This window comes from Pipistrellus hanaki (genome assembly GCF_964339955.1).
Source record: "Pipistrellus hanaki genome assembly, chromosome: X".
Taxonomy (NCBI): Eukaryota; Metazoa; Chordata; class Mammalia; order Chiroptera; family Vespertilionidae; genus Pipistrellus; species Pipistrellus hanaki.
In genome coordinates, this window is record NC_140524.1 from 38,538,890 (window position 1) to 38,551,859 (window position 12,970).

Below are 12,970 nucleotides of genomic sequence, written 5' to 3' on the forward strand. Positions count from 1 at the left end.
TCTGTAAAAAAAACTCAATAAAATATATATTTTTAAAAAATATGTGTCTTGGGTTTAAAGCAATTGTGGAGTTCTGATCTATAGTTCCATTCTCCTGCAAGGGAAGTGACCAGGGAGGGAAGAAGCAGATCTCAGGAAGTACAAGAAACCTCCAATATGGGGGGTTGAGTACATAGTCACAAGAAGACCTGCCAAGGATGGGAAACAAATTGTAGGCCTAGGGAATACATTCCCCTGAAACAGTCCATTGGGAAAATGCTGAGGTTCTGGGGAAGCAAGTTCCAGAACCCGGGACAGAGACATTGCTCTTGGTGTAAATGTTTAATGTTGTGCTCGCCTGTATGAGAATATGTGTTGATGTTATGTCTGTTTTTTGTTGTTGTTGTTTGTTTATCTGTCTTCATATTTGTAAAGTAGGGAGTTTAATTTGTTCTTCCTGATTTATGAATTTCTGTGCTGTGTTAAAATTTCAAAATTCTAAGATTAATTTAAAAGTGTAAAATTTGCCGAAACCGGTTTGGCTCAGTGGATAGAGCGTCAGCCTGTGGACTGAAGGGTCCCGGGTTTGATTCCGGTCAAGGACATGTACCTTGGTTGCGGGCACATCCCCAGTAGGGGGTGTGCAAGAGGCAGCTGATCAATGATTCTCATCGATGTTTCTAACTCTCTATCCCTCTCTCTTCCTCTCTGTAAAAAAAAAAAAAAAAAAAAAAAAAAAAAAAAAATCAATAAAATATATATTTTTTTAAAGTGTAAAATTTGTAAAGGTTGCAATCCAGGGGAGTTTAAAGCAAAGGCCAGCCAGTTCCAAGACTGTTTGTGGTTAACAAGACATTATCTTCCCCACCTGAGGCAAAGTGGGAGGGGGGGAGGGGGGAAAGCCCGAGGTTTCTAAGCAGCAGAAAGGGAGGCAAGTACAATACTTGCTGAACCGGGCAGGGTGGAGAAGTTTGCAAAACCCCATCCAGCATCATGTCAATTTAACATCCAGTTGTCAGCATTGGTATTAACCAGGACTGGACCGGAATGGGACTAGAAATGGACCAGAACGGAAGTGGGTGCTCTGAGAAGGGATGTGGGTGGCCTGCATCTGCTTGTGATGTCACAAACCAGCTGAAGCTGACTTTGGATCATGCAGCAAGAGAATGAGTGGTTCTTGAATGAGGATGGACCGCATTCCAAGGGCTCCCAGGCAGATTAGCATCTCCTTTCTTTGAACAGAAAGGGCAATCATAGTTAACAGCATAATTCAAATCCCTGTTAAAAAATTAGTCAAGAAAATGCTTTAGGTAATAATTGGCTTTAAAAATCTCAAAGTTAAGATATAAAGCTTTTCAGTAAAAATCTAAAAGAGAAAAAGAGCAGACAAATGAGATCCCTTGAATTGCCTCGCCTCTTCCTATGCCACTGGGAGACAATCTGAGGAAATATCCAAAATGGCTGATTTACAATCCCAGCCTCCCCTTCAGGCTCCAACAGGCCCTTTGGCCACCACAACACCAGAAACCAGCTTTTCTAGGCTGCGAAATAAGTTGGAACAGTTAAAAAAAAAAACACAAAAGAGTTAAAGCCTCTACTTGAAGACCCACATGGTTTACCTGGCCAATTAGATCAATGTCTAGGCCCACAGTATATACGTGGACCAAATTAATGTCCATTTTAGGAATCCTATTCTCAGGAGAAGAGAGAGCAATGGTTCAAAGGTCAGCTATGGTGGTCTGGGAGTGAGAGTACCTGACTTGCCCTAGGGCACTTCCAGCACGTGTAAAATTTCCTAACCCAGGAGCCTCAGTGGGAACTTAACAAGATGGACCATAGAGGGCACATGAGAGACCTTAGAGAAGTAATCATTAAAGGAATTAGTGAAGCAGTTCCTGGGTCTCAGAGCCTAAATAAAGCCTTTAATATTCAATAAGGCAAAGAAGGGTCTTCCAAATTTACCAAGACTAAAAGATTAAATGAGAAAGTACTCTGGGCCAGATCCTGAGGACCTGTTGGGACAAGAAATATTATAAATTACATTTTGTCACCAATAGTTGGCCTGACATCTCAAGGAAGTGGCCTAGGGAAAGACTGGCCCAGAGGGCCAGAAACAGAAGTGGCAGCACTAACCATAGGTGATGTATCTCTAATGAAGAATGTAGCAGTTTATACATAGTTTTCCAAAGTCTCTGGTAACTTAAAACTTCAAAATTTGCTGAATTGAATAATAAAAATTATCAAATATCTAGGTATTTTAAAATTAAATATATGTGTGGTAAAATTTCACCTAGGATATAATGTTTTATTGGCTTGATTTTTTAAAAAGGGGATTAATTGGACAAAACAAAATTTTTAATATTAAAACTGGTTTAAATTTAATTAATGTCTTTTAGAATAATTTTTCTAATTAATTAATTTATTTATTTATTTACATATTTTATTGATTTTGATTTTTTTTTGCCCCCCTCCCTCCCTCCCACACATCCCCTCCCTCCCCAGAGTTTTATGTCCATTGGTTGTACTTATATGCATGTATACAAGTCCTTCGGTTGATCTATTATCTCCCCCAGATTCTCCTCCCCTCCCCGCTGTAATTTGACAAACTGCTTGTTGCTTTACTGTCTCTATATCTATCTTATGGTTCATCAGTTTATATTGATCTTTATTATCCACAAATGAGTGATGTCATGTGGTGTTTCTCTTTCATTGATTGGCTTATTTCACTCAGCATGATGTTCTCCAGTTCCATCCAGGTTGCTGCAAATGATGAGAATTCCTTCTTTTTTATGGCAACATAGTATTCCATTGTGTAGATGTACCATGGTTTTTGATCCAATCATCTGCTGACGGGCACCTAGGCTGTTTCCAAATTCTGGCTATTGTAGATTGTACTGCTATGAACATAGGGGTGCATATATCCTTTCTGATTGGTGTTTCTAGTTTCTTGGGATATATTCCTAGGAGTGGGATTACTGGGTCAAATGGGAGTTCCATTTTCAGTTTTTTGAGGAAACTCCACACTGTTCTCCACAGTGGTTGCATCAGTCTGCATTCCCACCAGCAGTGCACGAGGGTTCCCTTTTTTCCGCATCCTCGCCAACACTTGTCGTTTGTTGATTTGTTGATGTTGGCCATTCTGATGTGAGATGGTACCGCATTGTTGTTTTGATTTGCATCTCTCGGACAATTAGTGACTTTGAGCATGTTTTCATGTGCCTTTTGGCCTTCCTTCTGTCTTCTTTTGAAAATGTTCTATTTAGGTCCATTGCCCATTTTTTAATTGGATTATTCATCTTCCTTTTATTTAGTTGTATAAGCTGTTTGTAGATGTTGGAGATTAAACCTTTATCAGTTTTTGCAAATATGTTCTCCCACATAGTGGGCTTTCTTGTTGTTTTGTTGATGGTTTCTTTTGCTGTAAAAAAGCTTTTTATTTTGATGTAGTCCCATTTGTTTATTTTCTCTTTAGCTTCCATTGCCCTAGGGGTAGTATCAGTGAAGAAGTTCTTTTGGCATACGTCTGAGATTTTGCTGCCTGTGGATGCTTCTAGTATTTTTATGGTTTCCCGTCTGATGTTTAAGTCCTGTAACCATTTTGAGTTTATTTTTGTGAATGGTGTAAGTTGGTGATCTAGTTTCATTCTTTTGCATGTGTCTGACCAATTTTCCCAACACCATTTATTGAAGAGACTGTCTTGACTCCATTGTATATTCGTGCCTCCTTTGTCAAATATTAATTGAGCATAGTGATTTGGGTTGATATCTGGGTTCTCGATTCGATTCCATTGATCTATATGTCTGTTCTTGTGCCAGTACCAGGCTGTTTTGAGAACAGTGGCTTTGTAATATAGTTTGAAGTCTGGTATTGAGATCCCTCCTACTTTACTCTTCTTTCTCAGGATTGCTGTGGCTATTTGGGGTCTTTTATTGTTCCAAATGAACTTTTGGAGAATTCTTTCTAGGTCGGTGAAATATGTCATTGGTATTTTAATGGGGAGTGCATTGAACCTATAGATTGCTTTAGGAAGTATGGACATTTTGATGATGTTGATCCTACCAATCCATGAACATGGTATGTTCTTCCATCTCCTTACATCTTCCTCTATCTCTTTTTTCAGTGTCGTGTAGTTTTCCGCATGTAGGTCCTTTACTTCCTTAGTTAAATTTATTCCTAGGTATCTTAATTTTTTTTGGTGCAATGGTAAATGGAATTTCTTTTTAAGTCTTTTTTTTTTTGTAATTTCACTGTTGGTGTATAGAAATGCCATGGATTTCTTGGAATTAATTTTGTATCCTGCTACATTGCCAAATTCATTTATTAAGTCAATTAGTTTTTTAATGGAGTCTTTTGGGTTTTTTATGTACAATATCATGTCATCTGCAAATAAGGATAGCTTTACTTCTTCTTTTCCAATTTGGATGCCTTTTATTTCCTCCTCTTGTCTAATTGCAATAGCTAGTACTTCCAGAACTATGTCAAACAGGAGTGGCGATAGTGGGCATCCCTGTCTTGTTCCTGTTCTTAGAGGGAATGGTTTTAGATTTTGCCCATTGAGTATAATGTTGGCTGTGGGTTTATCATATATAGCTTTTATTATGTTGAGGTATGATCCTTGTACTCCCACCTTGTTAAGAGTTTTTATCAGAAAAGGGTGTTGGATTTTATCAAATGCTTTTTCTGTATCAATTGATATGACTATATGATTTTTATCTTTCAATTTGTTTATGTGATGTATCACGTTTATTGATTTGCGGATATTGTACCATCCTTGCATTCCTGGAATAAATCCTACTTGGTCGTGGTGTATGATCTTTGTGATGTTCTTCTGGAGTCGATTTGCTAGAATTTTGTTGAGGATTTTGGCATCTATGTTCATGAGGGATATTGGCCTGTAATTCTCTTTCATTGAGTTGTCTTTATCTGGTTTTGGTATTAGGGTGATGCTGGCTTCGTAGAAGGAGTTTGGAAGTGTTCCTTCCTCTTGGATTTTTTTTGGAATAGTCTGAGGAGGATAGTTTTTAGTTCTTCCTTGAATGTTTGGTAAAACTCTCCTGTGAAGCCATCTGGCCCTGGGCTTTTGTTTGCTGGAAGCTTTTTGATGACTGTTTCAATTTCTTCCCAAGTCACTGGTTTATTGAGATTTTTAGATTCTTCCTGATTGAGTTTTGGAAGATTATATTTTTCTAGGACTATGTCCATTTCCTCCAGGTTGTTCAGTTTGTTGGAGTAGAGTTGTTCATCGTATTTTGTAATAATCCGTTGTATTTCGGTGGGGTCTGTTGTTATTTCACCTCTTTCATTTCTGATTTTGTTTATTTGGGTCCTCTCTCTTTGTTTCTTGGTTAGTCTGGCTAGAGGTCCATCTATTTTGTTTATCCTTTCAAAGAACCAGCTCTTGGTTTTGTTGATCTTATGTATTGTTTCTTTGGTCTCTATGTCGTTTATCTGTGCTCTGATTTTTGTTATTTCCTTCCTTCTACTTACACTGGGCTTTTCTTGTTGCTCTTTTTCTAACTCTTTGAGTTGTAAAGTTAGATCATCTGTTACACTTTTTTCTAGTTTTTTGCAATAGGCTTGTAAGGATATGAACTTTCCTCTCAAAACTGCTTTTGCTGTGTCCCATAGATTTTGGATTGTTGTGTTTTCATTGTCATTTGTTTCCAGGATGTTTTTAATTTATTCCTTGATTTCTCTGGCAACCCAGTCCTTGTTTAATAGCATGCTGTTTAATCTCCATGTGTTTGATTTCTTTAGATTATTTTTATTGTAGTTAATTTCCAGTTTTATGCCATTATGGTCTGAGAAGATGCTTGATATGATTTCTATCTTCTTGAATTTGAAGAGACTTTGCCTATGTCCCAAAATGTGGTCTATCTTTGAAAATGTCCCATGTGCATTTGAGAAGAATGTCTATTCTGTGGCTTTGGGGTGGAATGTTCTGAAGATGTCAATTAATTCCATCAGGTCTAGTGAGTCATTTGGGATTGATATTTCTTTGCTGATTTTTTGTTTAGATGATTTGTCGAAGGGTGACAGTGGGGTATTAAAATTTCCTACTATGATTGTATTGCTGTTAATCTCTCCCTTAATGTCCTCCAGCAGTTTTTTTTATGTATTTGGGTGCTCCCGTATTGAGTGCATATATATTTACCAGGGTTATTTCTTCTTGTTGGATTGTCCCCTTTAGTATTATGAAGTGACCTTCATTTTCTCTTATTATGTCCTTCACTCTGACATCTAATTTGTCAGATATAAGTATTGCTACCCCAGCTTTTTTTTCATTTCCGTTTGCCTGGAAAACTTTTTTCCATCCCTTCACCCTCAGTCTGTGTGCATCTTTTTTTCTGAGGTGGGTTTCTTGTAGACAACAGATGTATGGGCCTTGTTTTCTTATCCAATCTGTTACCCTATGTCTTTTGATTGGAGCATTTAATCCATTTACATTTAAGGTTATTATTGATAGGTACTCATTTGACGCCATTTTTATTCTATACCCGTGTTCCTTCTTCACTTCCTATTTCTTAATTTTTATAGTATAGCCTTTAGTATTTCTTGCATTGCTGGTTTGGTAGAGATAAATTCCTTCAGTCTTTTTATGTCTGTGAAGCTCCTGATTTCCCCTTCAATTTTGATTGATAGCCTTGCTGGGTACAGTATTCTTGGATTCAGACCCTTCCTTTGCATGACTTTATATATTTCATCCCATTCCCTTCTGGCCTGATAAGTTTCTGTTGAGAAATCAGTTGCTAGTCTGATGGGGGTTCCTTTGTATGTAACTTTCTGTCTCTCTCTGGCTGCTTTTAAGATTCTTACTTTGTCGTTGTTGTTTGCCAATTTGATTATAATGTGCCTTGGAGTCTGTCTTCTGGGATTCATTTTGCTTGGGACTCTGCGAGCATCTTGGATTTGTGTGGGTTTTTTCTTCTCTATTTCAGGAAAGTTTTCTGTCATTATTTCTTGAAATACTTTTTCCATGTCTACCTCAGTTTCCTTTCCTTCTGGAACCCCTATTATTCGAATATTATTTTGTTTTGTATTGTCCCAAAGCTCCCGTAGGCTCTCCTCCTGCTTTTTAATCTTTTTTTCTAGAAGCTGCTCTACTTGGGTATTTTTTCCCATAGTATCTTCTAGCTCACTGATGCAGTCCTCTGCTTCATCTAGTCTACTCTTGATGCTTTCTATTGAGTTCTTCATGGTAGCGATGTCATTTTTCATTTCTTCTTGGTTCTTCTTCAATTCCTCATGGTTCTTCTTCAATTCCTCATGGTTCTTCCTCATTTCTTCTTGGTTATTGTCAAATTTCTCTTCCATTCTTTTTAGCCATTCTATGATCATTATTCTGAATTCTTGCTCTGGTAGGCTGCTTGCTTCTGACTCGTTTACTTCCTTTTCTGGTGATGCCTGCTTTTCTTTCATGTGCGGACTATGTTTTTGTCTCCCCATGGCCTCTCTTTTCAGGATGTCTGGTTATGTGGTGTTCCTTTTCCTCCGTTGATTTAAAGGTACAAAATACAACACTACCAGGTACAACACAAGAGGCACTTAACAGGAATGTATTTACAATATTAATAATCTCTAATAAAGGTGACCACTAGAGAAAGGCAACTTAGGGGATAGGAGAGAAGGAAGAAAGGAAAAAATAAAATAAAGAAAAATTTAAAAAAAATTAAAATTAAAAACAATTAAGTAAATAAAATAAAATAAGAGGGATAAAGAGATAGAAAAAGAAGAAAAAAAGTAATGGCAAAATGAAGTTGGAAAACAGGGAAAAAAAGAAAAGAGAGGGAGAGAGAGAGAGAGAGAGAGAGAGAGAGAGAGAGAGAGAGAGAGAGAGAGAGAAGAAGCAAACTAAAAGAGAAATGGGAAACAAACTATATATATGTGGAGAAAATTGCCATAGAACAACCACTGAACCCAGCCGATGCCAGTAACGATACTTGGAGATTAATACAAACTACAATATCCACTATTATTAAGTAAGGGTATGATATACAGAAGTAAAAGAAACAAACAAAAACAGTGGATTTAAAAAAAATACAAAACAACAATAACAACACAGGAATAAGCATAACAATTTCACTAACAAGCATAAAAATTCACAATAATCAACCTTCACACAAACAATGTGAAAAAGATAGAGGGGAGAACAGTTTTTTTTTGTTTGTTTTGTTTTTTGGTTTTTTTTAACTAGTGAATATAGTGCAGAGATTGGTATTTATACACTTGGATCAGGGGTTGGAACTTAGGTCTATAAGTATAGTGAGAGCTTTAGCAGGGGGGTATACAGAAAGAATAGAGGAAAAACTAAAGCCGGAAAGGGATAGGATATACCGTAGACTAAAAGGGTAAAGTTTAGTAAGAGAGTGATGGTGTAAAGGTCGAGTTGAGATGAGATAGGGTTGAATGATGCTATAGTAGAGATTAAAATAGAATGAAGGTTACTCCCAGTATAAAATATAGAAAAAATAAAATGGTACTGGAGCGGGAGAAAAAAAAAATATATCAAAATAGCAGTAGTAATAGTGATGATAAAGATTGAAAAATGTAATAATTAAAAAGGTAAAATCAAGTAAGGAAAAAAGAAAAATCGTTTCTTAAGTAAAAGATATAAAAAATGAAAATTAAATAAAAGATGTAAAAAATGAAAATAAAATAAAAAATAGTAAAATTAGCATAAAAATGTCCAGTAGTGGTCGTTCACTTCCTCTGTTAATGTATTTGGCACTCCTGATTCTCGGACCAGACAGTCTTGCAGTTCCCAGCATTCCACTGCACCTCAGATTTGTAAGGTAATCCTTAATTTTAAGTAGGCTATATCTTAGTTATTTGTGTCCATTTATTTTTGATTAATTAAAATATAAAAGAAAGAAAAAAAAGAAAGAAAGAAAAAAAAAGGCAGTTTGTAATTCAGCTCTTAGGTGTCATTGTTTCCGGTTTGACCTCCCAGTCTTTTTGGTTGCTCTGGCCTTCTTTCTCTATGGCTCTAGCTGGCAGAGTGCCAGCTGGCTCCCAGACTATCTCTTCTGGCTCCGATCCCTAGTTTCCAGGAAGGCAATTTCCCCCTGCAATTTCCCCGGATATGCCCAAACTGGGCAGACCTTCCCTAGTATTACGAAGCAAGGGGGTGAGGGGGATCAGGCTCCAAGGTGTCCAGATGTCCCGCCCTTGGCGGGACAGCCATGGTTCTTAACACTCTGGCCCGTATCCCCTGGCGTTTTAAAAAAGTCTCGCTTCTGGGGAGGATTACGTCAAACCCAGCACTAGGTGTCGCTGCAGCCTTCTTTAGGCTCAGCTCTGCGGGCGGTAGCGCAGCGCTCCGTGGAGGCGGGGCCGGAGCTCCCCGGCTACCGTAGCTGCCTGCACCGCGGGACCCAGATCCCTCAGGCTGACCCCGCAAACTCTGACCTTTCCGTGGGTGACCGACGAACTCCTTTGAATCCACGCGCCTGCGCCAATTCAGGCGTCTCAGCTGCTAGATGGACTTCTCCACTGTGGATTTTCCAGGCCTCAGGGATGCTCCTCCTTTCCTGGTAAGATGGCGCGGGGAGAGCTCGCCGGGAGAGCTCTCCGCGGCCGCTGGAGTGCTGGCCGCCGAGTCAGGAAATCCTGTCCAGCGGACTCTTCCTTACCTTCCTTGATAATTCCGCTGCCCCTTAGCTGCCAATCAACATTCCCTGAGCGACTCAGACGCTACTATTATATGTTCTGGGACCAGAGTCAGAACAAGTCCGACTGTTCGGTCGCCATCTTCAAGCTCCGCCTCTAATGTCTTTTAGAATAATTACAAAAAGTGTGTTGATAAATGTTAATCTAAGAAACACTGGCTGTTTACTTTTTGGTAAATTATTGAAAAATTGATGTTTTTAAGAATGAAGAATTTCAATACATTAAAAAATAGAAAATGTCTGTACAAATTGCTGATGGTGTGACAGAAAGAAATAATATTGGCATGGAGCCAAGACCGGTTTGGCTCAATGGATAAAACGTCGGCTTGGGGACTGAAAGGTCCCCGGTTCGATTCCGATCAAGGGCATGTACATTGGTTGCGGGCACATCCCCAGTAGGGGGTGTGCAGGAGGCAGCTGATTGATGATTCTCATCGATGTTTCTAACTCTCTATCCCTCTCTCTTCCTCTCTGTAAAAAATCAATAAAATATATATTTTTTAAAAAATATTGGCATGGAGATGCTTACTGGAAGGACTGAGGCATGGTTATGCATTTTGAAGGAAAAAGAAGGTGGTTTCTAAAGGTGGTTATTTCTGGAAATTGTAAAAATGTGTTTGAAAGTTGTAAGAATGTTCGTGGAAATTTTAAGTTTATAAAAAAGAAATGTTAAAAGGAAATTGATTCAATGATACAGGCCAGTAAGCCAGGACAGAACGGGGAAACTGAAATATTAAAATAGCAGTTTGCAACCATCTAGAAAACTCTGTCTTTCCTAAATGAAGGACACTTAAAAGTCAGTAATTTACATTTTGCTTCCCTAAACAGAGAGTAAATAGCTTATGTCAAAGTACTCAGAGAGACTGATAGCAGAAATCCAATTAGTGCCATTTGCTGTCCATACCCAAGGACAAATAAAGTTAGAAAATAAGCCTTATTTTGGTTAGTTCTTTTCTAGTAAAATAATTCTTACATTAATCAGGTATTTAATAAAAAGATCACATTTTAATCATAGGAAATGAAGTTTGCTGGCCTATGTTTCTGTATAATACACTTTAATATATAATCTTTTGGTAAAATCAAGTTTGACAACCTTCCTAGGATTTGAATTTCAAGGTTTTTTTGTTGTTGTTTTTTTTACCTAGAGTTGGCTGTAGGTGATTCCAATAGGCCCCGGAATGCCTCAAGATCTTCTTACAATGGGACCAATTTCTTAAGAACTGTGTACTGGGTATCTCTTCTACTTTAATCTCTCTCAGGTTAGAAGGCCTCCTGACCCAAGGCCCTCTTGAGTTTCCAGTTCATTGCCATCGACTGGAAGACATGTGTTCTAATCAAGATTTGGAAGGGCAGCAAGTTTGAACCCTCCTGGGAAGAACCTTACCTGTCTTACTTACTACTGAGACTGCTGTTCGGACTGCAGAGTGAGGTTGGACCCATAACATACGGGTTAAGGGCAGATTCAACTCAATTTGAACGGCCATACCAGGGCATGTCTCCTTGAAACTGATGCTAAAAACTGTGAGCTGTCTTAATAACCATCAGGTACTGGGCTCTATTTGCTTAAGGAATCTGGCAAATTGCAGGGGCTTATAATATGGGTTGGAGAAATGTGTACAATCTGGATCATGCTTACCCAGTTAAATTATTGGTTATAGATAACTTGAATGACTTGGATATTTCAGCCTTTAGGTCAAAAGATTGACTAGGACTCCATTTAGGAATAGATGTCACAGGCCAAGATCCCCTAAGCTACTGCCACCATGCAAATAGAAATAGAATATAAGGGAATGAGTGCCTGGGTGGAATGGATTAAATATTCTGTACATGCCCTGAATAAAAGTGACTGTTACACATGCATAATAGGAAGGCTGAGGCCCAAGTGGTCCCATTACCATTCAGATAGACCTCAGACAGTAACAGGATGGAATGTGTGCTTGCCCTGTACCAGGAGAAAACCGCCTGGAGAAACACTTCCTGTAAGACTCTCGCCCTGTTGTTCCCATCAAACAAGGACAAAGAGCTAGGACTCCCCCAAAACAACCCGGTCTGTCCTCCGACATAAACTATACCTGCTGCCTCTTAAGGGAGGGGGGACACAGTGCTTGGAGTTTATGAGAAATATATCCAATGCATAAATGGCCGAGTATCCTCAGAAGCTCATCGTGCTGCACTATGTATATCTCTGCTGATGTCTGGTGGTGTCATGGGGGACCCTGACTTGCGGACCGAGCAACTGAAGTGGACCTTGCACTCTGATACAATTGGCTATTCCTTTCACATTGGCATATTGTAAACCTTTTACAATGGACAGACTAGGAAGAGGAGTCGGGGGGTGGGCTCCTTTGACCCCTATATACACACAGATCTCATTGAGGTTCTAGGAGTGCCAAGGAGTTTAAGGCTAGAAATCAGATTGCTGCAGGGTTTGAGTCTGTCCTGTGTTGGTGGCCACTGTGAACAAGAATGTGGTGGATTGCCGAAACCGGTTTGGCTCAGTGGATAGAGCGCAGGTCTGCGGACTGAAAGGTCCCAGGTTTGATTCCATTCAAGAGCATGTACATTGGTTGCAGGCACATCCCCAGTAGGGGGTGTGCAAAAGGCAGCTGGTTGATGTTTCTCGATCATCAATGTTTCCAGCTCTCTATCCCTCTCCCTTCCTCTCTGTAAAAAAATCAATAAAAATATTTTAAAAACAAGAATGTGGTGGATTAATTATATTTTCTAAAACCAGTAAAGGCTCAATAAGTACACTCGAGATACAGTTAAAAGGATAGTGAACACCTAGGTGCCAGCAGTTCATCCCTGCAACGGGCTCTCTGGACCCTTGGGGTCTAGATGGAAATGCTCCTCATTCCTGGCTTTGGCAGTCGGGCTGCCTCTGTGGTGGGCAGGTGGACAATGGGGGGGGGCAAGGGGAATGGGAGTTAGGCGGGCACATTCCTTTCTGCCAACCCAACTGCTTTGAGTAGGAGGCAGTATCTTCACACTTGGTCTTGCTTTGATGGAGACCTGGAGAGTCAGGGGCGAGTGCAAGCCAGGGCCGTTCCTTCTCCTGGTCCAAGTACTGCTCAGGGGCTCTGGATGGCAGGTGGCCAAGAACACCCAAGTCTGCCAATGTATGGCCTGTCGTCTGTCCACTCAGCTCGGTTCCGCTCTCAGGTTTACCAGAAGGTCCTCTCCTTTCGAGGAGGTGCATCCGCGATCTTTGGGGGCAGGCCTGGGTTGGAATCCTTGTGTTATAGAATATGAAATTTATGGAATTGATGCAGAAGAAACAGTTGGACGCTCTGAGGTTTCAGTAAAAGCCTTTATTCAAAGC

General features: G+C 39.5%; 1 long non-coding RNA gene across 1 annotated transcript in view; it reads left to right on the forward strand.

Moving 5' to 3' along the window:
• Window positions 1-12,339, forward strand: part of LOC311615094 — a 61,550-nt gene extending 49,211 nt beyond the window's left edge. Inside the window, exon 3 of the long non-coding RNA XR_014793735.1 lies at window positions 10,908-12,339. This is a non-coding gene — a long non-coding RNA (uncharacterized lncRNA). The remainder of the gene's footprint in view (window positions 1-10,907) is intronic.
• Window positions 12,340-12,970: the final 631 nt, after the last annotated feature.